General features: G+C 43.5%; 1 protein-coding gene across 1 annotated transcript in view; it reads right to left on the bottom strand.

Annotated features, from left to right (window-relative positions):
- TACR3 (tachykinin receptor 3) overlaps nucleotides 1-25,430 on the bottom strand; it is a 1,779,424-nt gene that overhangs the window by 867,640 nt on the left and 886,354 nt on the right. The gene's annotated exons all lie outside the window — the stretch shown is intronic.

Here is a 25,430-nt window from a genome sequence, read left to right on the forward strand (position 1 = left end):
GATTGGCATATGTTGTGCCGTAGTTCCCTGTGTACGACTGCGGTGTCCCATTGTAGGCAGAAGCAATACATGTATGCTCAGTAAGTGGTACTGCTGTTGAATCCAGCTCACATATGAACCGTTGTACTACCTAAAGTTGTAGGCCTAAACACTACAGTATGTTGTATGTTCACATTCCCTGGTGACACTGTCTGGTGTGTTTCCTGTAGTCTGCACAGATTACATACCTCATGCATAGGTATCTGTAAGTAGGGGCACACAGTACTATAAGGTACACAGTTAATGCTCATCTGTGTCATCATACATTTGTGTGTTGTATGTATGTGTAATGTGTGTGTAATGATGCCTGTACCATGGCTGCAATCACATGTGTGTTACAGGGTATGTGTGTGTACCTGGCAGCATGTATACTCTGTGACAGCAGTATGCTGGCTATATTAACAACTGTGCACATATGTCAGGTAGGGGTATGGCATCAAAGACTAGGGTGGATTATCGTTGAAACTGTAAATGTGCATTGCATGGGATGACAATATTCTTCATCCATTAGCTTGATACATACCCCCAGTGTGAGGTTGTGCATTGTATCCCAAACAATGTGCCGAGTACTGGTGTATACTAGTTTGTTGTATGGAGTGTGGCAGGCACTGTCAGACAGTTGTGGGTTGAGCACTGATATGTAGTATTGAACATGTGTATCCCCTGATAGACAGACAGATGCTTTATACGGCAGTTAAGTGATATCAGTACATTAGAATATTAAGTGTGCCACATGTCTTGCTCACATATTTTTCTTTTCCTTCCAGGATGATGGTGCATCAGCGTAACTCACCTTATACAGCAGCAGAGGAACAGGAGATCCACCAGAGCCTGGTGCAAAATTTCTCTGTGCTGTTTTCCAGGACCAGCCAGAACCAGCATGAGAGGGCTGCACTGTGGCAAGATCTTGTCCATTGGGTAAATGACATAGGCATGCATAACCGGACATATGAGCAGGTACGCCATCACTGCAGTGATTTAATTAGACATGTCCGGCAGCGTGTGTCTGATATCCACAGACAACAGCTTGCCAGAGGTGGTGGGGTACCTATCCACCCCCCTCACCAGTGTGGAGGAGCTCCTCCTAAGTGTTGTGGCTCCATGCCAACAACAACAACATCCACAAACATGTGTCATCATGGAGGCTGGAGCCACCCAGCATGTTGAAATGGAGTGTGCAGGTAACATGCCATATCTGTAGTTGACTGTTCTCTGTACTGGTAGTATATGCATGTGTGAGATGTGTACTGTGTGTGTAGCTGTTAACCTGCCTATTCTTGTGCAAGATTGATATTCTGTGTATAATCTGTACACCTGTGAAAGCCAACTGTTGTACTGCTGTACTTTATCATACTCACAGTATCAATGGCACAGTTGTGGCCACTGGCAATTACTGTCACATTTTTGCAGATCCCTCTGGAGTGACAGCAAGGCAGCCAATCCATGCTGGTGAGTGCGTAATAACAATAATATTGCTAATGACATGTGCATGTCATATGGAGGTGTAGTCTGTGCAGATGTAACACACCTACGCATAATGCATGCTGTGCATGTTTGCTGTGAGACTATGAATATCCCATTATTCTCAGTAGCTGCCTCACTCACATGCAATACACAGAGCATCACACACACATGTGGCAACACAGTACCAGACATTGGATAGGCATACCTGATACACATGTACACAACACACACCTGTTTGGCATAGACACTACACCTTAGCCTGCTACACATGTCCAATTATGTCACCTTCTGTATGCCCACCCTTCAGTATCCCACTTATCATCTACGCAGCACACATAATATACCTGAGGGGTAGAGGCCTATCATGTCTTTGTGCAACAGTCTTGAAGAAATAATATATTAATGTTAGGCAATGCTCACTATTGGCCACCTTACACACCCATGTAACAAGAGGCTGTGTAATTGTGGGTGTAGTCATGTTACTGCACTTCAGGTACAGCATGCTAGCTGCCTGTGTGACACACATTATTATTGTTGACTGACCACAAGATGCATGCGATCATGGCTCATATTACTACACCACATCCAGTTCCACTGACCACAAAAGTACACACAGCAGTTATTGTGTAGCACCGTCATGTGTTGTGTGTGTGTGTGTGTGTGTGTGTGTGTGTGTGTGTGTGTGTGTGTGTGTGTGTGTGTGTGCAAATATATGCACCCATAGCTTGTAACACTTGCACAACATTGTTCTGTCCTTGTACACATTGTGTCCCAGGGTGGAGACAATCACCGAACAACTACACACAAGCATCAAGTACACGTATAATGTTATTAACAAGGACTGCCAACACTTGCACTGCATGTTCCTGTGCAACACATAATCTGCATGCTGACACATGTGCAGTGATATTTTTCCTTGTGATACTGTCACCCACCCTCAAACAGTATTGTGTATGTATTGAATTGCAGGTGTGTGTGTGTTTGTATCTGCTGGACTGAGGAGTGTGCATGTGTGCCTGTGTGCCTGTGTGCCTGTGTGCTAACATTGTGTACACATTTGTAAGCCATGTTTCCTGTCTTCCTCTTACAGGTTCTGATGTTGCTCTGGTGGAGTGCAGCAGGGAACCTGAAGCCACTGCTGGGGATAGTGATAATGATGATACATGTGTAATGGCACAGGGAGGTGTGACAGGGTCTGTCGTTGGTCAGCCAATCATCACTACACAGCAGTCAACCCCATCAATGTGCACAGTCATCCTGCTGATACATCCAGTGTCACCAATGTCCTTAGCTGAGGGACAGCATGCAGTGGGCATTGACCAGGGTAGTGTGGTATCATTGGCACATGCATCCCCTCACAGAAGCCATGGCCAGATTCCTGACATGGTACCATAAGCAGATGTCCAGGGGTTCTCGTGGGAGCATCCATGGTCGTACTGCCCCTGTCAGACATGCCCACAGGGGTCTTTCAATCTCAGCTATGTTCCGGGCTGTAATGCAGGCACAGGCACATATGGAACGATACACCAGACAGGATCTGAGGGAGCTTAGAGCACATTGCACCGCTATGAATGACACTATGCGTGCCATTGCGGCTGCCATCCGTAATATCAGCAAGGTCATTGATAGACATTGGGAGGACACATTAGATCTCTTCCACAACTACATGTCCATGAGCCAGGACAGTGCAGGATGGTTGAGGCATCGACATAGATGTATGCCAGCAACATCATCAGCTGGCAGTCGTCGCGGACGACAACAAACCCGCAGCCGCTCCCATAGTGCCAGTACCAGCCCCAGCAATGCTGGGTCTGTGCTGTCATTAGACCGTCCTAGAAGACCATGTGCACGTGGCTCTGGACAGTCCCAGCAGGGACATGTGTCCAGTCAACAACCCACTGCCTCTGATGACAGTACCCAGTCTGGCTTAGTACCTGATACTGTCCGTAGCACCCCTGCCAGGCACAGGTACCGTGTCCATGGCCAGAGACAGTGATCTGTATGGCCTGGCAGGTACAGTCTGTGGCTGTCCACAAACACCCATATATGGCAGCCACATGGTGGAACTGTGTGCATGCATACACACACACATAATGCTAACACCTAGGGCTAACACATAGACACACACATCGCATCAACATTGCCCCATGTTGTACTGTTGTCCCTCACTAACACACACACACACACACACACACACACACACACATACATGTCGATTGGATGTGTCAATCAATGGCAGACTCTGGCAAACCAAGTACACACCCTGTGCATATGATGAAACTGTGCCACCTCCTGCCGTCTGTAACATTGATGCAGGAACAGGATAGCATGGTGCTGATAAACAGGGTGACTACATAGCACTGTAGTAATATTATCATGTTGTTAACAGTACAGTGTAATGATATCATTGTGGGTATATCCAAGCATGCATGATGCATTAACACTATGATTGTCATTGTAGTTTTGTATATACCAGTGTTAATTCCCAAAGTGTACTGTCTGCACAAGTGCCACATGGCTGTTGTGTGTACCTGTGCCTGCATGTGTTGGGGAGTGGAAAGTACATGTGTGCTGTTTGCAGCACAGAGTTGCAGGTGTACATTTGTGAACAAGGTGGAGTTGCATTCTCTGCATGTAGATGCTTAGTGCACACATGGGAAGGGTGACATGCACCATGTGACACAGTATTCATACATTGTAGTTCTTATCTGTGGGCACTTTGGGTTGTACTACACATATGTTTCACCTGGGGTCACATGTATGTATGACATGGTTTGACAGTATGCTGTGGGTGATACGGTTTCCAAATGTCAATGGTCTGCATTCTGGTGGTATACACAACCTACATAGCCTGACATTCAGTGGTCATTACATGGTGTCTCCTCAACTGATACACAGATGTAGGAAACCCGGTGTCAGTGATATCCCTGCAGTACTACACTATACCAGTAGCCATTCTTACTGAGCCCCACACATCTCTGGGAACAATACTCTTTGGCATATAGCAATCTCACGTACATGCCAACACATTATGGATATGTCCATCCACGACTGCAAATGCATACAGTGGCCTACAATGCATTCTACACATGACACACCTAACCACCACAAGGGTATCATACAGACAGATACCTATTGTCCAAGCCATGCTGTATTGCTGTAATGCAACTGTAGCATTGTCATCGGCATGTACTTAACATAGTGTTCCAACAGTACCATGTAGGTGGTAGCACCCATCATGTAGAACGGGTAATGGTGTGTACATGTGGACAAGTGTTATCTTGTCTATCCTGTGATATTCACATTTCCAAAGGTATTCTGCAGTCCCTCGGTGTATCATCTAAGCAAGAAGGTGTCTGTATGCATATCGGCAACAGTTGCCATACACCTACACTGGATGTCCATCACTCACAGACTTTGTTGTGTTTTAACATGTCTGACATATACTCCAGACATGAACCCTCACCCACATTAATCTATCAAAGCTTTCATGGGTGTGTGTCACATAGTTGGCCTAGTTCACAGATCACTGCAGTAGCCTGCATTGTTACCAACATACATGTATGGCCTAAGGTCTGGGAATCTGCGGCACATGCTGGCAAAGGTAACAACTGTATTCATATGAGGCAGGCTTCACACATAGGAACTATTAGAGGTCACAGGTACATATCTGTATGTAGCACACACATACCTGATGTGTGCATTGAAATTACTGTTATGATAATATGTCATACAATGATAAAAGCAAAACACACATTGACAAACTGTGTAACAAACACACACATGGCATTTGTAGGATTTAACCCCCTACCTAACTATGGTATGATACTTGAGAGAGACACACTACCACAATGCGCTATTCGCATTACTGGATGAGTTTCCTTCTCCTGCTGTATTTATAGGGTGCTGACATAATCAGTCTTTCCAAAGAGGAATGTACATCTTTTAGTGTGTTATCCCAGTCTTCAAAAAGGCCATTCCTTTCAAAGAGAATTGCATACATACACACACACCCCACAGCGTGCTATTCGCATTACTGGATGATTTCCCTTCTCCTGCTGTATTTATAGGGTGCTGACATCATCCGTCTTTCCAAAGAGGAATGTACATCTTTAAGTGTGTTATCCCAGTCTTCAAAAAGGCCATTCCTTTCAAAGAGAATTGCATACATACACACCCCACAGCGCACTATTCACATTACTGGATGATTTCCCTTCTCCTGCTGTATTTATAGGGTGATGACATCATCAGTCTTTCCAAAGAGGAATGTACATCTTTTACTATCTCTCAGTATGGGGGATAACAATATCTGTGCATTAACAGACGCCTAGTTCAGGGTCGCATATACACACTGGCACTGCCAGGTTATGTTTTATACCATGCTTCGTGACCACAGGACTTGTAACACACAACACAGCTAGGGGGTGTATCCATATACATCACAGATACACACACCTCTGGGTTGGTACCACTGCACTAAGCATGACAGGCCATAGATATATACAACTACCATTGTGCAAAACTGCCTTTTGGTTTGGTGTGTAGTTCAGACCACCCCCCATACCCAGGAACCACATTCGGCTTTCCTGGGAACAGTGTAGGATATGAAGGTCTTCACACACACCATTCCAGTGGTTGACTTCAGGTACACGAATATTGACTGGGGATACTACTCAGGCCTCAACAACATCACCCTACAGCCACTACAATTTGTGAATCCATGTGCTATGGCACAACCAGTCACCACAGCCACAAGGGGGAATAGATATTGGACCTGATCATCATGAACATGGGGATTCTATGTTCCACACCAGAGGTAGACCCCTCATTGTTAAGATCAGACCATAAACAACTTTCCCTGGACATCCATATCCCGTCCCCACCCCCAGCCAAGGAAATCACTGTAAAGAATTTCTCAAAAGCAGACTTTGCACTTGTGAAGACTGGGGTGGAATACTTCAAAGGCCCCGTTCTGGAGGATAATACAGCCCAATCTGCAGAATCCTTTACAAATGCATTCTATGAGCACCTGCAGGTATGCATTGCTCATGCTATCCCAAATAAAACCAAGAATCCTCCAAAACAGGAGACCTGTCTGGTTGACCCCAGCCATATGTAAGCTGTACAACAGCAGGAGGAAGCTACTACATAACAGAGCAATATCCCACAGAGGGAGGACATCTCTGAACAGTATTGGCAAGACACTTCAATCCCTCATATAATCATCACTTGCAAGTTTTGACAGTGAATTTGACCAGACACTACAGATAATCACAAGGTCTTCTTTAGTTATGTCAGGAATATGTGTGGAAACCCCAAGATATGCTCTGAATTGTTGCATAACAGCACAAAATATGCCAAGCCTACGGACATAGCCAACACCCTGGCAGACAGAGTCTGCACAAACGTCCCCCCCTTACCCCCCAAAGTACAGATGCCCATCCCAAATGAATCTAACCTACCTGGCATCACAGATGCACAGGTGAAAGGTGCCCTCTCCACAGCAAATAACACAGCATATGTATGGGACCGGATGGTGTCCCAGGCTGTGTCCTACACAAGCTCTGAGTAGAATTGAACACTCATATTAAGTCACTGTTCCAACTTAGCCTTACTACAGGATATGTACCCTAAGAATGGCATGCCGATACAGTGGTCCCACTCCACAAAGGTGGTGCCACAATGGACCACAGGAACTATCACCCCATAAGCCTGACTAGGGTGGTAGAAAAAGCTATAAAAACCTCAGCTTTGGCCAGCTAAGAACTTGGTTATATTCAACTGGACGTATAAGAGAATTTAAGTACCTTTATCTGCACTTTTTTAAAAAAAAAATACAGTATTTAATTTGATTTAAACTGTGTTGAAGGAATATTTAACTCAAGTGGCAGTTATTCTGCCCTTTAGTAACTTGAACTGAAGCTAGTGTGTTATTTGCTAGTAATTACAGGTGTGGGGGTAGCCACATTCTTTGATTTCCTGTCCTTGCCTTTTTAAGTGGTGCATTGTGAAATTTTTATTGCTTAAAAACCTCAGCTTTGGCCAGCTAAGAACTTGGTTATATTCAACTGGACGTATAAGAGAATTTAAGTACCTTTATCTGCACTTTTTAAAAAAAAAATACAGTATTTAATTTGATTTAAACTGTGTTGAAGAAATATTTAACTCAAGTGGCAGTTATTCTGCTCTTTAGTAACTTGAACTGAAGCTAGTGTGTTATTTGCTAGTAATTACAGGTGTGGGGGTAGCCACATTCTTTGATTTCATGTCCTTGCCTTTTTAAGTGGTGCATTGTGAAAATTTTATTGCTTAAAAACCTCAGCTTTGGCCAGCTAAGAACTTGGTTATATTCAACTGGACGTATAAGAGAATTTAAGTACCTTTATCTGCACTTTTTTAAAAAAAATACAGTATTTAATTTGATTTAAACTGTGTTGAAGGAATATTTAACTCAAGTGGCAGTTATTCTGCTCTTTAGTAACTTGAACTGAAGCTAGTGTGTTATTTGCTTGTAATTACAGGTGTGGGGGTAGCCACATTCTTTGATTTCCTGTCCTTGCCTTTTTAAGTGGTGCATTGTGAATTTTTTGTTGCTTAAAAACCTCAGCTTTGGCCAGCTAAGAACTTGGTTATATTCAACTGGACGTATAAGAGAATTTAAGTACCTTTATCTGCACTTTTTAAAAAAAATACAGTATTTAATTTGATTTAAATTGTGTTGAAGGAATATTTAACTCAAGTGGCAGTTATTCTGCTCCTTAGTAACTTGAACTGAAGCTAGTGTGTTATTTGCTAGTAATTACAGGTGTGGGGGTAGCCACATTCTTTGATTTCCTATCCTTGCCTTTTTAAGTGGTGCATTGTGAAATTTTTATTGCTTAAAACCTCAGCTTTGGCCAGCTAAGAACTTGGTTATATTCAACTGGACGTATAAGAGAATTTAAGTACCTTTATCTGCACTTTTTAAAAAAAAAATACAGTATTTAATTTGATTTAAACTATGTTGAAGAAATATTTAACTCAAGTGGCAGTTATTCTGCTCTTTAGTAACTTGAACTGAAGCTAGTGTATTATTTGCTAGTAATTACAGGTGTGGGGGTAGCCACATTCTTTGATTTCACGTCCTTGCCTTTTTAAGTGGTGCATTGTGAAATTTTTATTGCTTAAAAACCTCAGCTTTGGCTAGCTAAGAACTTGGTTATATTCAACTGGACGTATAAGAGAATTTAAGTACCTTTATCTGCACTTTTTTTAAAAAAATACAGTATTTAATTTGATTTAAACTGTGTTGAAGGAATATTTAACTCAAGTGGCAGTTATTCTGCTCTTTAGTAACTTGAACTGAAGCTAGTGTGTTATTTGCTAGTAATTACAGGTGTGGGGTAGCCACATTCTTTGATTTCCTGTCCTTGCCTTTTTAAGTGGTGCATTGTGAAATGTTTATTGCTTAAAAACCTCAGCTTTGGCCAGCTAAGAACTTGGTTATATTCAACTGGACGTATAAGAGAATTTAAGTACCTTTATCTGCACTTTTTTTAAAAAAATACAGTATTTAATTTGATTTAAACTGTGTTGAAGGAATATTTAACTCAAGTGGCAGTTATTCTGCTCTTTAGTAACTTGAACTGAAGCTAGTGTGTTATTTGCTAGTAATTACAGGTGTGGGGTAGCCACATTCTTTGATTTCCTGTCCTTGCCTTTTAAGTGGTGCATTGGGAAATTTTTATTGCTTAAAACCTCAGCTTTGGCCAGCTAAGAACTTGGTTATATTCAACTGGACGTATAAGAGAATTTAAGTACCTTTATCTGCACTTTATTAAAAAAAAAATACAGTATTTAATTTGATTTAAACTGTGTTGAAGAAATATTTAACTCAAGTGGCAGTTATTCTGCTCTTTAGTAACTTGAACTGAAGCTAGTGTGTTATTTGCTAGTAATTACAGGTGTGGGGTAGCCACATTCTTTGATTTCCTGTCCTTGCCTTTTTAAGTGGTGCATGGTGAAATTTTTATTGCTTAAAAACCTCAGCTTTGGCCAGCTAAGAACTTGGTTATATTCAACTGGACGTATAAGAGAATTTAAGTACCTTTATCTGCACTTTTTTAAAAAAAAATACAGTATTTAATTTGATTTAAACTGTGTTGAAGGAATATTTAACTCAAGTGGCAGTTATTCTGCTCTTCAGTTATTCCCACCCACCCTCCCTGTTTTTGTTTTGGTGTTAATCTTAGTGACCTTGAAACTGCCCACCCCTCAGCCTGCCTCTGGGCCCATCTCATTTGCTTAATCAACTGAGTGCAGTGAGATCATATTCTGATTTCAGGCACTCCTACTGTGTACAAAGAGAGCATCTGGGAAACAGACAAAAAAATTAAGCTTATTTCCTGCCTTTCCTGTTAAGTGGTATAGACTACTTGTAGGCTTCTGAGCCCCCAAGCCCTTCTGTGTTTGAGGGAAGCCTTCTAGCTTGTTTTTTATTTCTTATAACTAGCCAGTTTTCTAGTTTCAGCACTCAAATCTGTTTCTTTGCTCTCAGCACTTGTTCAGATAAAAAAAAAAAAAAAAATTATCTGCTTTTACTGTACTTGTGTTTCTACCTACTTCATTTTACTTTTGCATCATCTTAAAAATACTCAATTGTATTTATTACTGCTTGGTGTAACTCATTCTAAGCCTTTTGGTTTAAACACTTGGGCTTCGGACCAGTTGTTTTGCACTGAGAGGGTTTGTGGTCTGCACTGTTGTGGCAGAACAGGTAGCTTACATCCTTCTAGGTTGGGAACTGCTGATTGAGGGCTCAGTGTCTGTTATTCTAAAAGTGTATTAATTCTGGTTTAAGCACTTGGGCTTTCAGGCCAGTTATTTTACATTAAGAGGGTTCATGGTCTGCACTCTTGTGGGAGGAGAGGCTGGACTCTGCCCTTCTGAGCTGGGAATTTCTGGTTAAAGGCTTATAGTGCATGCATATCTGAACTGCTTCTTACCAAAGTTGGTGCGCCTTGTTTGCTGTGGCATAGACTGGATTTGTCCTGCTGGATCTAGCTTTGTTTGTGTAACTTGAGCACTAATCCAGACATTCTCTAAAGTATTCAATTGTATTTATTACTGCTTGGTTGTAACTTGATTAAAGTGTAGCTATCATTCTAAGTCTTTTGGATTAATCACTTGGGCTTCCGACCAGTTGTTTTACATTAGGAAGGTTTGTGGCAAGCACTGTGGTGGCAGGACAGGTAGCTTTCATCCTTCTAAGTTGGGAACTGCTGCTGTAGAGCCCAGTGTCCAAGGGTATTAGTTCTGGTTTAGGCACTTGGGCTTCAGGCCAGTTATTTTACATTAATAAGGTTTGTGGTCTGCACTCTTGTGGGAGAAGAGGCTGGACTCTGCCCTTCTGAGCTGGGAATTTCTGGTTAAAGGTTTATAGTGCCTGAATATTTGAACTGTATCTTACTGAAATTGGTACACCTTGTTTGCTCTAGCATAGACTAGATCCAAGCCTGCTGAATCTAGCTTTGTTTATATGCTTGTTGTTTGTTTGCTTGTTATTTCCCTGGAAGCTAATTCCATCTAATACATGGCTTCTCAGCGCTTCTGTGGATCACTAGTGATATCTGCATTGCTTACTGTACTAGTTCCTTGTTTCACTTGAAAGAAAGTTACTGTTTGTCATTTTTGCATTTAGTTACTTGTAATACATTGCACTCAAGTTACCTGGCACTTGCTCACTAAAGCAATTATATAAGTCAGCACTAAAAATTAAAAGCACTACACCCTCACTCCCCACTGGCCCTTGTTTTCAATTATTAAGGAATTCCCAATATTATTCTAGCATGTCCAAAGGTCAGTTGTCAATCTCCTCTCCGGTCCAGCTGGTGAATCTTGGAATCTTGAGGCAATGTTATAACTGCCTCATGTACACAGACAACCCTCTCCACCTCCCACATAGCACAAATACTTGTGAGAGATGCAGCTATTTAGCCAAACTGGAGGCTGAGCTCTCTCAACTCAGGACTGGCAAGACCAGACAGGAGGAGAAGGCAACTACACACACCACAAAACCAGCCTCACATAATGCTACCACACCACTGAATCAAACACATAAACACACAAAGACATACTCGGAGGCTCTGAGTAAAAATTTACCTTAACAGCAGAGGCCTCCAAAGCAGACACCCAAACAACTGCTACCTCAAGACACCCCACAAGCAACACATAAACCACAAAAGCAGTGTGCAAAGCAGTCACAGCCCTTAAGGCCAAATACAACACCAAACATACTTGTCATAGGTGACTCCATAGTCAGACACACTGACGTCCCACTCACCAGGCTGAACAAGGAGAGGGTCACAGTAAGCTGCCTATCGGGCGCTAGAATCCACCACATAACACAAGCACTCTGGTCACTCCACGGCAAGTACAATATGACACAATCATTGTCCATGCTGGTGTGAACGACCTGAGACGTACCTCCCTGGACTACATGAAAAGAGACATAGAGGAGCTCTCTGATTATGTAGCCCAGGCAGGTATGACCCTGACCCTGAGCAGTATCCTTCCTTCACCAAGAATGATGCCACAATATAGAGACAAGATGATCAGCTTTAACAATTGGCTTAATGTCTGGTGTCATTCAAAGGGGATCCAGTGTCTGTCTGCCTGGGATGACATGCTTGACAAGCCACGCTGCTTCGCAAGGGACAGCTGGCACCTGTCACCCCTGGGATTCTGGATATTGGCTAAGGCTCTTGCCACCCCCATAGTGCCTTTTTTAGGCAAGGCTCAAATTCTAAACCTACCACCCTAGAAAACAAAAATGGGGAGAAACTGAGGGTAATGCTGCTCAATGCCAGAAGTCTAAATCTCAAAATGCACGCACTCGAGGCCCTTCTCAGTATGGAGAACATCGATGTCTGTGCTGTAACTGAAACCTGGTTCAAGGCTCCTGAGAGCACCCCGGCACTATTAGGTTTTACCTCATATCATAATGCCCGCCCCAAAACCCGGACCACACCACAAAAGGAGGGGGTGTAGCCATATTCATAAAGGATACCCACACCTCCAGGTTGGTGGCAATGCACAAAGCTTCGGAAACCATCCAGGTGCAACTAACCATAGGCAAAACTGCTCTACAAATTGTAGCATGCTACAGGCCACCCTCTCAAACTCAGGAACCCCACACAGCCTTCCTGAAGACACTGGAGGGTATAAATGTATCTCCAAACACCATCATATTGGGTGACTTCAACTACCCGAATATAGACTGGGAACATTACTCAAGCCCTAACTTTCTAGCCCAACGGTTCCTGGAGTTCATAAATTCAAATGCCATGGAACAGCTAGTCACAGTTCCCACGAGAGGAGAAAATATACTAGATCTCATTATCACAAACATGGGGACAAAATGCTCCACACCGTAAGTATATCCCTCATTGGTGAGATCTGATCATAAACTAATCTCACTGGAAATCCACATCCCGCCCCCACCCCAAACAAAAAAGACCACAGTGAAGAACTTCTCTAAAGCAAACTTCACACTACTCAAGACTGGTGTGGTATCCTTCAAGGCCCCTGAGCCAGTGGAAACCACAACCAAAGCTGCGGAAGCCCTTACAAATGCCTTCTATGAACACCTCCAGGACTGCATGGATCAGGCAATCCCAAATAAAACCAAGACTCTTTCCACAAAGGTCAAACGTCCAGTCTGGTGGACCCCAGCTATTAACAAACTTTACAATAAGAGGAGAAAGCTATTACACGATAGAACAAAATCCATAAAAGGGAAGTCACCCCTGATCATTATTAGTAAAAAAATACGAGCACTCATAAAATCAACTAAGGCCAATTTTGAGAGAAAAATTGCCATGGATTCAAAGGACAATCATAAGGCCTTTTTCAGCTATGTTAGGAACCTGGGTGGAAACTCCCAGATATGCTCAGAATTAGTCCAAAATGATACAAAAATCACTGAACCCACAGACATTGCCAACATACTGGCAGACAGGTTCAGTGCAAACTTCACCCCCCCTCTCCCCCCCTAAAGGAGAGATAACTATTCCAGCAGAGTGTAGCCTCCCAGACATCTCAAATGCACAGGTGAAAGCTGCTCTCTCTAAAGCTAAAAACACAGCATCAATGGGACCGGATGGTGTCCCCGGCTGTGTGCTACACGAGCTAAATGAGGAATTAAACCCGCACATAAGGCAGCTGTTTAATCTCAGCCTTACCACAGGATACGTGCCCAAGGAGTGGCGTACGGCAACTGTGGTCCCACTCCACAAAGGCGGTGCCTCTATGGACCCTGGTAATTACCGCCCCATAAGCTTAACAAGTCTAGTCTGCAAAGCTATGGAGAGGATCATAATGGAGCTCATAAACAAAGAAATAGGGGACTTGCAGACATTGGACCCGACCCAGTTTGGCTTCGTCAAGGGCAGATCATGCCTTTTGAACTTGGTCGACTTCTTCGAAACAGTCACCAAGGCCACTGATGAGGGAAAGGCAGTCCATACAGCCTACCTTGACCTTGCAAAGGCCTTCGACACAATACCCCACTCGGGTATTGTAGAAAAACTTACCAGCTTAAATGTAAACCCATATGTCACAAGATGGGTTGCAAACTGGCTTAAGGACAGAACCCACAGGGTTAGAGTTGCTGGCGCTATGTCAGACTCCAAGCCGGTCACAAGTGGTGTCCCACAGGGCTCGGTCCTTGGCCCCCTATTGTTCGGCATCTACTTCTCAGAAGTACAGGCCAACATGGGAGGACTTTGGCTGACAACTGCAAACTGGGCGCCATAGTGGAAAGTGCATCGGACACGGATATCCTTCAGAAGGGACTCACGGAAACAGATAGCTGGTGCCAGAGCCATGGCCTGAAGTTAAAAGCCAAAAAATGTATAGTCATACCCTTCAGGAAAAACAAGGTAACCCCAAGCTACCATATAGGTGGCAATCCACTAAGCACAGAAGAGGTTATCAGGGACCTGGGGACCCAGGTTGACAGTGGCCTTTCTTTTGACACTCACATTGCTAAACTGGTTAGAAAGACCTTCTACATTGCCCACCTGATCATGAAGGGATTCACATCCAGATCTAGTGAGGTCATTGTTCCCCTGTACTCTTCACTTATCAGACCAATGATCGAGTACAATGCCCCATTCGGGATGTATCTCACCTGACATCTGCAGCAATTGGAGAGACCCCAAAAGTTCCTCACTAAAAGGATAAAGGGACTCCAAAATCTGTCTTATGCTGCCAGATTGAAGAAACTCCAGCTCTATTCAGTTGCATACCGTCTGCTCAGAGGTGACATGTGCCTGACATACAAGGCCATGTCCAACCCGGAATTAATGGACATGCTCCACCTCAAAAAATCCAAATCCACCAAAACCACTAGAGCAAGCGACTTAAACCTTAGCATGGATATAAGTAGGACGTGCTGGAGGGATAGATTTATCACTCAGAGACTCCCTATGCTGTGGAATAAAATCCCGATCCATGTGAGGCAGAGCACCTCGCTGGCTCTGTTCAAGAGAAATCTTGACCTGTGGATGGGAGATCGTAGGTTTATCCCGGGAATCATCTCTGTGTCACTGCTGGACAGAGGCACAACAAACTAATGGGCACAGTATTTTTTCATATAAGGGGTGGCGTAAGCCACAAAAATTTGGGCTAGGCTTATAAATGCCTTAGGGGAGATAGCCTAGTATAAACCTATGAACCTATGAACCTATTATCATGGAAGTCATAATCAAAAACATTGTGAGCCTCCAGACAGTGGATCATACACAATTCGGCTTTGTTAAGGGCAGATCTTGCCTCTTACACATAGTTCATATCTTTGAAACAGTTACTGAAGCCATGGATGAGGGCAAGGTAGTTCACACAGTCTACCTGTACCTTGCAGAAGCCTGCAACACAATACCCCACTCAGGCATCATACATATGCTTATCAGCTTAAATATCAACCCCTATATCACTAGATGTGTTGCTATCTGCCTCAAGGATGGAACCCACATGGTCAGAATTGCAGGTGCCATGTCCAATTCCAGACCAGTTACAACTGGTGTCCCACTGGGCTCAGTTCTGGGACCTGTCTTGTTTGGTTTGTATTTCTCTGAGGTTCAGACTAACACGGTGGGATTATGTCTAACAAACTTCACAGATGACTGCTAACTGGGGGCCATAAGCGACACTGCAGCTGACACATGCTTCCTCCATAAGGGTCTCACAGAGATGGATGCTTGTTGCCAGAGCCATGGCCTCGTGCTACATGCTAAGACATGTCTAGTCATCCCCTTTATTGAAAACAAGGTGCACACAAATTACCACATAAGTGGTAATCCATTAAGTACAGAAGACATATTTACAGATTTGGGGACCAACATATATCGTAACCTCTCCTTTGCTAATCACATTGACAGAGTCATTGCAAAGACCTTTATATAGCCCTCCTTATCACATGGGGGTTTGCATGTAGATCATGGGAGGTCATTGTGCCCCTCTACTAGTCACTCATCAGGCCCATGTTTGAGTACAATGCCCCTTTGGGGTGTACCTTACCAAACACCTGCAGCAACTACAGAGACCACAACAGTACCTCCCCAAGAGGATCATGGGCTACACACAGATGTCCTATGCAGCTCAACTAAAGGATCTCCAGCTCTACTCAGTTGCTTAACGCCTACTCAGAGGCAATCTATGCCTGCCGTACACAGCCATGTCAAACCCAGAAGTAATGGACATGCCCCACCTCATAACATCCAAGACCCTTAGAGCTACACACTCCAGGGACTTAAACCTCAGCACAAAACTAAATAGGACATGCTGCAGTGACAGATTCACTACCCAGAGGCTCCCCTCACTCTGGAATTGAATCCCAATTAAAGTTAGACATAGCCCCTCGCCAACCCTCTTCCAGCAAAATCCAGCCGCATGGATGGGAAATTGCAAATTCACCACTGGGATCTCCACTGTGTCTCTGCTTGACAGAGGCACAGCAAACTAGCCTTAAAGGGTGCCTTCTGTGACCTACTTTACAGAGGCACAGTAGGCTACTCTACTGGGGAGGCGGATGCCAAATACACTCTGGCTAGGCTTATGAATTCCCTAGGGCAGACAGCCTAGTATCGACCTCTGCACCTATGTTTATGTTCGGGATGCACAATATCTGTTGCTGATATTGTTTGCAGGTCTTTATTGCCATAGCTTTCCCAGTTTCTATGAAAAACTTGTGATTCGCGGAACATGTTTCATCATGACAGGGTTCTAGTATATTAATATATGTGTCTGTTGTCACTTAACTGTGTGCACAGGGCAGATTGCTGGATCGTGGGAGGTTCCTGGCTTAACACATACAACTGCCAGATATGTGTGGCCGACTGCTATACTCAGACATGGCCTGAGTGTGTGAGCATGCCCAGTTCAGGCTTTCCATGGTTTGTTGCCTAACATATGTCTCATTTATCCAAGTGTGTGAGAATGCCCAGTGTGACCTTTCCATATGTTATGATCTGAAGTTCACTACATTTGTGGTTGTGTGTGAACATGACCAATATTGACATTTATACTGTGTGTGTTGGAAGTCATGTTGTGTTCTTACTACCAGACTCCTTTGTGTCATAACTCAACAGGGATTATGCTGTGCCTGCAGGGTTTCCATGGGATAGTTTGCAAAGACTTGTCAACATTCTTTCATACTGTCTAAACACTGCAATACTGTCATGGTGTAGTGGTTCAGTACTTTCACTATGGTGCACATTATCCTGGGTTTGAGTCCCATCACTGCTTTAAATATTCATACTGAGCAGACCAGACTGGTTAAGGGCCAGTTGGGCAAATATGAGCATGTTACATTTTGTTCGGCTATGGCCTACTTAAACCAGGCTTGTCCAACATTGCTATGTATTCACCAACTTGGGTGGACATTGCCAAACATTACTACACATGGACCACAGTTGTACTAGTTGGTGTGTGTGATTCTGTTCATAGGTTCATACTAGGCTATCTGCCCTAGGGCATTTATAATCCTAGCCAGAGTGTGTTTGGCTTTCAACACACATTTTACCTGGAGTTTTCCATGACATTTTTCCAGGTTAGTATACTGTGCCTCTGTCTAACAGTGACATAGAAGTGATACCCAGGGTAAACCTACAATATCCCATCCACTCATCAAGATTCCTCTTGAAATGAGTCAATGAGGGACTCTGGCTAACATGGAGTGGGAGTTTACTCAAGAGTGGAGGGAGCCTCTGGGTTATGAATCTGTTACTCCAGCATGCCCTATTTATTTCAGTCCTGAGATTCAGGTCTCTTGGACATGTAGCTTGATGAGATTCGGATTTACCGAGGTGCAGCATGTCCATTGATTCCAGTTTGGACATGGCTTTATACATCAGGCACAGATCGCCTCTGGGCAGGTGGTATGCCACTGAGTGGAGCTGCAGTTTCTTTAACTGGGCAGCAAATGGCATCTGTTTGAGCCCTTTGATCCTTCTGGTGAGGTATTTTTGGGGTCTTTCCAGTTGCTGCAGGTGTCTGATCATGTACATCCCACAAGGGGCATTGTACTCAATTATGGCCCTGATGAGGGATGAGTCAAGATGCATGATGACCTCCCCTGATCTAGATGTGAATACCTTCATGATTAGGTGGGCTATATGAAGTTTTTTTTAACCACTTTGGCCACGTGGTTGTCGAATGAGAGATTGCTATCAACTTGGGTCCCCAGGTCCCTTATCACTTCTAAAGTACTTAATGGGTTACCACCTGTGTGGTAATTTGTGGGCAATTAGTTTTTGCCAAAGGGGATGACTATACACTTTTTTGCATTTAGCCTGAGGACATGGCTCTGGCACCAGTTGTCTATTTCTATGAGGCCCTTTTGTAGGATGCTTGTGTCAGCTGGAGGATCGATTATGGCACCCAGTTTGCAGTCATCTGCAAACTTGTTCAGCCACAGTCCTTCTGTGTTGGCCTGTACCTCCGAAAAATATATACCAAACAAGGGAGGTCCCAGGACTGGGCCTTGTGGGATGCCACTTGTAGCTGGTTTGGAGTCTGACATGGCTCCAGCATTTCTGACCATGTGGGTTCTGTCCTTGAGCCAGTTTGCAACCCATCTAGTGACATAGGGGTTTATATTAAAGCTGGTGAGCTTATCTATAATGACCAAGTGGGGTATTGGCTTTTGCAAAGTCCAGGTAGGTTGTGTGGACCAGCTTCCCCTTGTCAATGGCCTTGGTGACTGTTTCAAATGACTCAACCAGGTTTAAGAGGCAGGATCTGCCCTTAACAAAGCCAAACTGGGTAGGATTCAGTATCTGTAAGTCACCAATATCTTTATTTCTGAGGTCCATGATGATCCTTTCCATAGCTTTGCAGACCAAGCTAGCCAGGCTTCTGGGGCGATAGTTTGCAGTATCCATTGAGGCACCACCTTTGCGGAGAGAGACCACTGTTGCTGTACACTGCTCTTTGGGTACATATCCTATGGTAAGGCTGAAATTGAGCAGTGGTTTTATGTTTGTGTTCAATTCTTCTTGGGGTTCATGTTGGACACAGCCCAGGACACCGTCTGGTCCCACTGATGCTGTGTGTTTTGCTTTGGAGAGGCTGGCTGTTACCTGAGCATCTTAGATGTCAGGGGGCCAACACTCTGCTGGGACAGATATTTGCCCTTTTGGTGGAGAGGGGGGGAGAAGTTTGCACTGAACCTGTCAGCTTGGATGTTGGCAATGTCTGTGGGTTTGGTGTATTGTTTGTCATTTTGGACTAATTCTGAGCATATCTGGGAATTCCACCCAGGTTCCTACCATAACTAAAGAAAGCCTTGTGATTATCCTTAGTGTCCTGTACAATTTTTATCTCAAAGCTGGCCTTAGACGATTTTATGTGTGGCCGTAGTTTTTTAATAATACTGATCGGAGATGCCTTCCCTTTTTGGGATTTTGCTCTATCATATAGTAGCTTCCTCCTTGTATTGTATGGTTTGTTTATGGCTGGGGTCCACCAGACAGGATGCCTGCCTTTGGAGGATTGGGTCTTGGTTTTATTTGGGATTGCATGATCCGTGCATTCCTGAAGGTGTTCATAGAATGCGTTTATAAAGGTTTCTAAGGTCTGGGCCATATTTTCCACAGGCACAGGGGCTGTGAAGGATTCCACCTCGGTTTTGAGGAGTGTGAAATTTGCTTTAGAGAAAAGTTTTTCACTGTGGTTTTCTGGGCATGGGCTGGGGTCGGGATGTGAATATCCAGTGAGATTAATCTATGGTCTGATCTTACCAGTGAGGGATACACTTCTGGTCTTGGGCATAGTTGAAGTTGCCCAATATAATGGTGTTTGGGAAGACCTTCATATTTTCATGTGTTCGCAAGTCGGCCAAGTGTGGTTCCTGGGTTTAGGAAGGTGGTCTGTAGCAGGCTATGAACTGGAAGATGGTTTTACCCACTGTTAGCTGCACATGGATAGTCTCTGATTCTTCATGCTGTGCCACCAACCTGGGGGTGTGGGTATCTTTGACAAATATTGATACTCACCCTCCTTTTGTAGTTTGTTCCACGTTTTGGGGCTGTAAAGCATGGTATGAGGTGTAACCTGCTAGTTCTAGCGTGCTCTTGGGAGCCTTGAACCAGGTTTCTGTTACTGCACAGATATCAACATTCTCCATGTTGAGGAGAGTTTGGAGTGCATGCATCTTGCAGTTTAGACTTCTGGCGTTGAGTAGCATTACTTCTAGTTTCTTATCCCTTGTGATACATATGGAGGAAAGGCCAGGGGTAACAGGTGAAAGCCGTCCCTAGCGAAGCATCATGTCTTGTCGAGCATGTCATCCCAGGCTGACGGACATTGGATCTCCTTTGACTGACACCAATACTTAAGCCAATTGTTGTAATTGATCATCTTGTCTTCATATTGTGGCATCATGCTTGGTGAGGGTAGGATGATACTCAAGGTCATCAAGTTTGCATATACTACATGGTGGTAAATGCTGTTTAGCACTACCTTACATTGCTTAACACATGGCAATCATGCCTCAGGTGGTGCTGCAGGTCTGCCTATGTTGAATGCACATACTACACACCCTGTACATGTTTGAAAGCAGGTTGTGTCAACTTAGGCATCCCTTTCACTATATGTGGGAGTCAGAGAGAGGTATCATTTCCATGGTTCCTACTGAGCCAGTGTATGTGCTATGCGTTGCCTCTTTTCCAGGGCCAAGGCATACTGGGCACATCTCATTCTGCCTACTGGGGCAGGCTCAGGTTGTTCCTCCTCCGAGTCATGCTCTGCCTGTGATGGCCTTGGCAATGGTGGGGGGCTGTTTGGCCCAGGCCTATGCTGGTTCTGCTGCAGCTGTTTTTGCAGAATCATATTATGTAGCATAGCACATACTATGACAATGTGGGTACATGTAGTTGGTGAGTATTGCAAGGCTCCACCAGATGTGTCCAGGCACCAGAACCATGACTTGAGCAGCCCAAACACATGCTCGATTACATTTCGTGTTTGTGCGTGTGCCTCATTATGGCATTCCTGTTCAGGTGTTTGTGCGTTTCTGATGGGTGTCATCAGCCACAGCTCCATTGAATAGCCAGCATCCCCCACTAGGTGATCATGTGGGATGTCCCCATTGGCAAATGTCTGGTACAGCTGCATCAGATGCCAGATATGGGAATCATGGTAGCTTCCAGGGCAGCCAGCAGACACATTCATTATTATGCCTTGAGCATCACACACAAAGTGGCAGTTGATGGAGGGGAAGCCCTTGCGGTTAATGTAGGCCCTACCCCACTCACCGGCTGGGTCTTTGATGCGTATATGCATGCAGTCTATTGCATCCACTACCTCAGGGTATTCTGCTATTTGCTGGAAGAGACACATATTGCTGGCCAATACCTCACGGGAATTGGGGAAATATACATGAGCACCGACATGTGCTGACATGGCATCCAGGAACTAGTGCAGTACCCTGGATGCTGATGCCTGTGATATCCCCATCATATCACCAGTTGGTCTCTGGAAGGTACCTGTTGCTAGTATTCTTAGACCATCACATAACCTGGTTTCCACTGGGATGTGTTCCCCTCTGTTGGTTCTGTGTGTGAGGCGTGGCCTGCACAGCTCAACAATTTGCTGCAGGAGGTCTCTGTCCACTCTATAGCACTCCACTATCTCCAGCTCATGTAACCCCTGGTAGGTGACCCTGGGCCTGTACACTCTTCTCCGTCTCCTTACTGTGGGTTGTCCGGCAGCATTTGCATTGTCACCACCCTCAGCATGTTGCATATGTTGCCTTATAACAGTAATGGCAGCCCCTAGCATTTTTTGTCTGAGTGAAGCTTTTTCAGTTTTCACTTATAGTAGCTTACTCCAGTGTTGCAGTGTCTCTTGAGAGAAACACACTGCACTGTTGTTTGCAGAGTTTTAAGTGCTGGGCTGGGCTAGTGTTCTGCCTATGTAATTGCCTGATTCTGATTGTTTTCACCTGCTAGCTCTGCTAGTACTCTCTGGTAGCTTCCTACTATTTGTTGTGCTTCCTTTTTCCTTTCTGTTTCCTCGGGGGCAGCACTGCGCACACAAGCACAAACACGCACACACCAGCTCACACACGCACACTTGCTTAGATGGACTAAAACTTCCTTATTCGGGTAAAAACGCACGCACACCAGTGCATACGCACTTACAGGTCTTTAAACAGCCTTATACATGCTTACTCTAGGTTAAACGTGCGCTCTCACGCTTCCACATGCGCACTCTGTCTTACTCAGGTTTACGGGCGCGCACACCCGCTCAGCAAGAAACTTTGGTGTTATCCACAGTATACACCTTCCATTTCTTGGCTTTCCCTGGCTTTCCTGTAGACACACCTCTTTCCATGATGTCTAACTGACAGCTAACACATGACACTCTGCTCCAATGAGCTTCACTACTTTCATACATACCCCCCTTGTGATGTCACATATCTCGTACTATGTTACTCCCCATATCCTACTCCTACACGCCACTGACTGTGCTCATTTGATATGTAAAAGTGTGATTCACTATCCTAACACTCATTTACATAGGATTGCCTACTAATGCTTGGTTACATGTCTTAGACTGGGCTTCTCCCCTTAGCAACCCCTTCTCGGTGGCCATGTTGTCTTCAGCCTGCTATTCCCTTACATTGTAATTTAACAATTTTCATAAATTCCACGTTTGTGGGTTTTAATTTTTATTTTTCTGTTTTTTTGTGGCGCCGAAAAAAAAAAGTATTTTTATTTTAATTTTGCATCTGGGAACATTTCCAATGGCTGTATATTTGGCCATTGACATGCTTCCTCATCCATATGCAACCTTTATTTGGAGCTGACAAGGCTCCATTGTGCTATTTGCAGAATGGTACTCAGTTGTCAACTGAGTACATTTCTGCAACTAACACGGCTCCTACTCGGACAGGTTTGTGCTTCCTGGATCGCAAATTTAACTCATTTGCATGCCTTTCGGCTGCAAGTGAGGTAATTTGCATATCCCAGCCCTGTCCATGTAAGAAACATTTTAGGAGCTCTCTTACACGCCCCTACAGGCTGTTCCTGGATCGCTCGTCGGACATGATGGCTGCATGGAGTCTTACTCTACTCTTAGACTCCATGCAAGCCATCGTGAATCCAGCCCATTGTCTTTGAAAACATTTATTACTACCATCATTTGACATTTATCTGATTTTATTGGTTCTGTTTGTTCCACAGACCTTTTTCAGTCCTTTTGATACAGCATCCCATGCAAAGTCTGAAGCATCTTCTGTGACAAACTGATAAGCAGGCAGAAGGGAGAAGAGAACTGGATTTTGAGAAAATGTGTCCACCTACCATACAACCCTACTGCTTATAAATCCCAATACATACTTACCTGAAGTGCTACTAAATTTCCACATGTGAAGGTATGTATCCCAACATCCTGAAAAATTAATTGGAAGATACTAAAGAGTGATTGCAAAGATCTTTAGGTACATCTTTACTTTGTCTGGAGGAAGAAAGGCCTGAACGTAGTCTAGCAGACATCACAGGAAATCTATTCTGTGAGAATTTATGAGAGAAGTTTTTTGTACATTCACTTGAAACCCCAGACAGGGTAGGAGTTTTTGAACTCTTACCAAGGACTCATAAGAACTGGTAAAAAAGAGTCTGTAAATATAAGATAATTACTGAAACATGGAGAAATCTGAGTGCCTTGTAGTCTGATAGAAGTAATTACTAGAGCCAGAAACTTTGTAAATATCATTGGATAGAATATAGCCCAAAGGATGAGACAGAAAACTGTAAGCCATTTAGAGAAAAGTTTAAAAAATGCCTGAAAAATGTATTAATGGGAATTTGCTTGTAGGTTTAAGTCTAGCTTTAGTATGAGCATTTGTAAGGGAATAAGAGATAATTGGGTTTAAAGGATAACATTTTAAACTTTAGGACCTTATAACAAAAAAGTTGAGAAAGGAGTGCTGCACTATAGGTCTCCTAATTTCCTCTTTCTTTGGCACCAGAAAAATCCTTGAGTAAAACCTTTTGTTAATCTGGCTGAAAGACACTGGTTCTGTGACACCCTGAGGTATTATTTGTTCCAGAACTGAAGAAAATAGGACAAGAAGAAATCCACAGAAACAGAGGTAGGGATTATCACTGCCAGTCATTCACAGGACTTTTAAAACCCATTTGTGTGAAATAATGTGATGTCACAGAGGATTATCTACATTCAGAGAGGGAGTGAGAGATTGCCCCAGTGTGTATGTTGGGCGGGGAGGGGGACTTGAAGGGGCAAATAGGCATTCTGATTTAATGGCTGTACAGGATTTTTAGAAGCTTTCTATTTCTATTTGGAGCCCCCTCACCACTGCCTTCTTCTGTTTGTTGGTACCTTACTTCTTTAATCGCTTTTTCAAAAAGAATTCTGAGGTGGAAGGAATTTTTTTTTATTTACTTTAAAAATGGAAGGTTGAAAGACTTGTGTCAACCCTTTAATCAACTTTCCCATCTCATTAAATCTCTTAAGTGCCTCAACTTCAGAAGTTCTTAACAGAACTGACCCAGATGCAGCAGCTCTGGAGATAGTATCAGCAGCATCATAAGAGCAGTTACACATCTTGATTCCACAAAAACCTTCAAATCCTCCCTAAAAAGCCATTTTCTCAACAACAAATATGTCTTTGTGCCCAGAACAATAATCAACTTAAACATATTCTAAGATTTTCTGACTAGCACGACTGTTTTGATTTCAATAAATAATTGTAAACACTTTGAACTACATTGACTTTTCTACATCACTTAAAATACTGTAGGTTTACTGCTAACACCTAACCAGATTGTAAAGAACTTTCTACTCTGTGTATTTCTTATCACTAGGAAATTGTATGAAACATTTTTGTACACTGTTTTATGATTGTAAATATTGTCTTGTTGTAAAATTTTTGATCTGTAACTGGAACTTTTCTCCCCGGACCGCCACTGAAAATGGGTTTCTGATCCAGTGGTCTTTCCCGGTCAACAAATTTCAATAAATAAATACATTATTAAAATAATGTTTAATTTTATGAGAAGCCGATAAAAAACAGCCATTCACTGAATTTTTCCCTTCTAAAGAAGAAAAGCTAGCAGGTAACTTTTTCATGTTCTCAAAAGGCAGAAACAAAAAATTCAACATGTGAATCTGGCATTTTAAAATTCTGAATGTGAAAGTGGCAGGAGAATAATCTGTCAAAAGCTTCCTCATCCTTGTCAGAGTGCATGGGATTAGCATTAACATTCTGTTCAATGAAAGCAGTTATAGATAAACAAATCACTACAGGGTCTGCTTTAATGTCAGAAAACTATATGTGAGTCATATGTGCCTTGCAGAGTCTATCAGACTATTTAGAAGCAGAAGATTGATTTTTCCGGTATGCCGTGAGCTCTGAGGAA

Source organism: Protopterus annectens, chromosome 2.part1 (assembly GCF_019279795.1).
Source record: "Protopterus annectens isolate FY-2018-M chromosome 2.part1, PAN1.0, whole genome shotgun sequence".
In the NCBI taxonomy this organism is placed as follows: Eukaryota; Metazoa; Chordata; order Ceratodontiformes; family Protopteridae; genus Protopterus; species Protopterus annectens.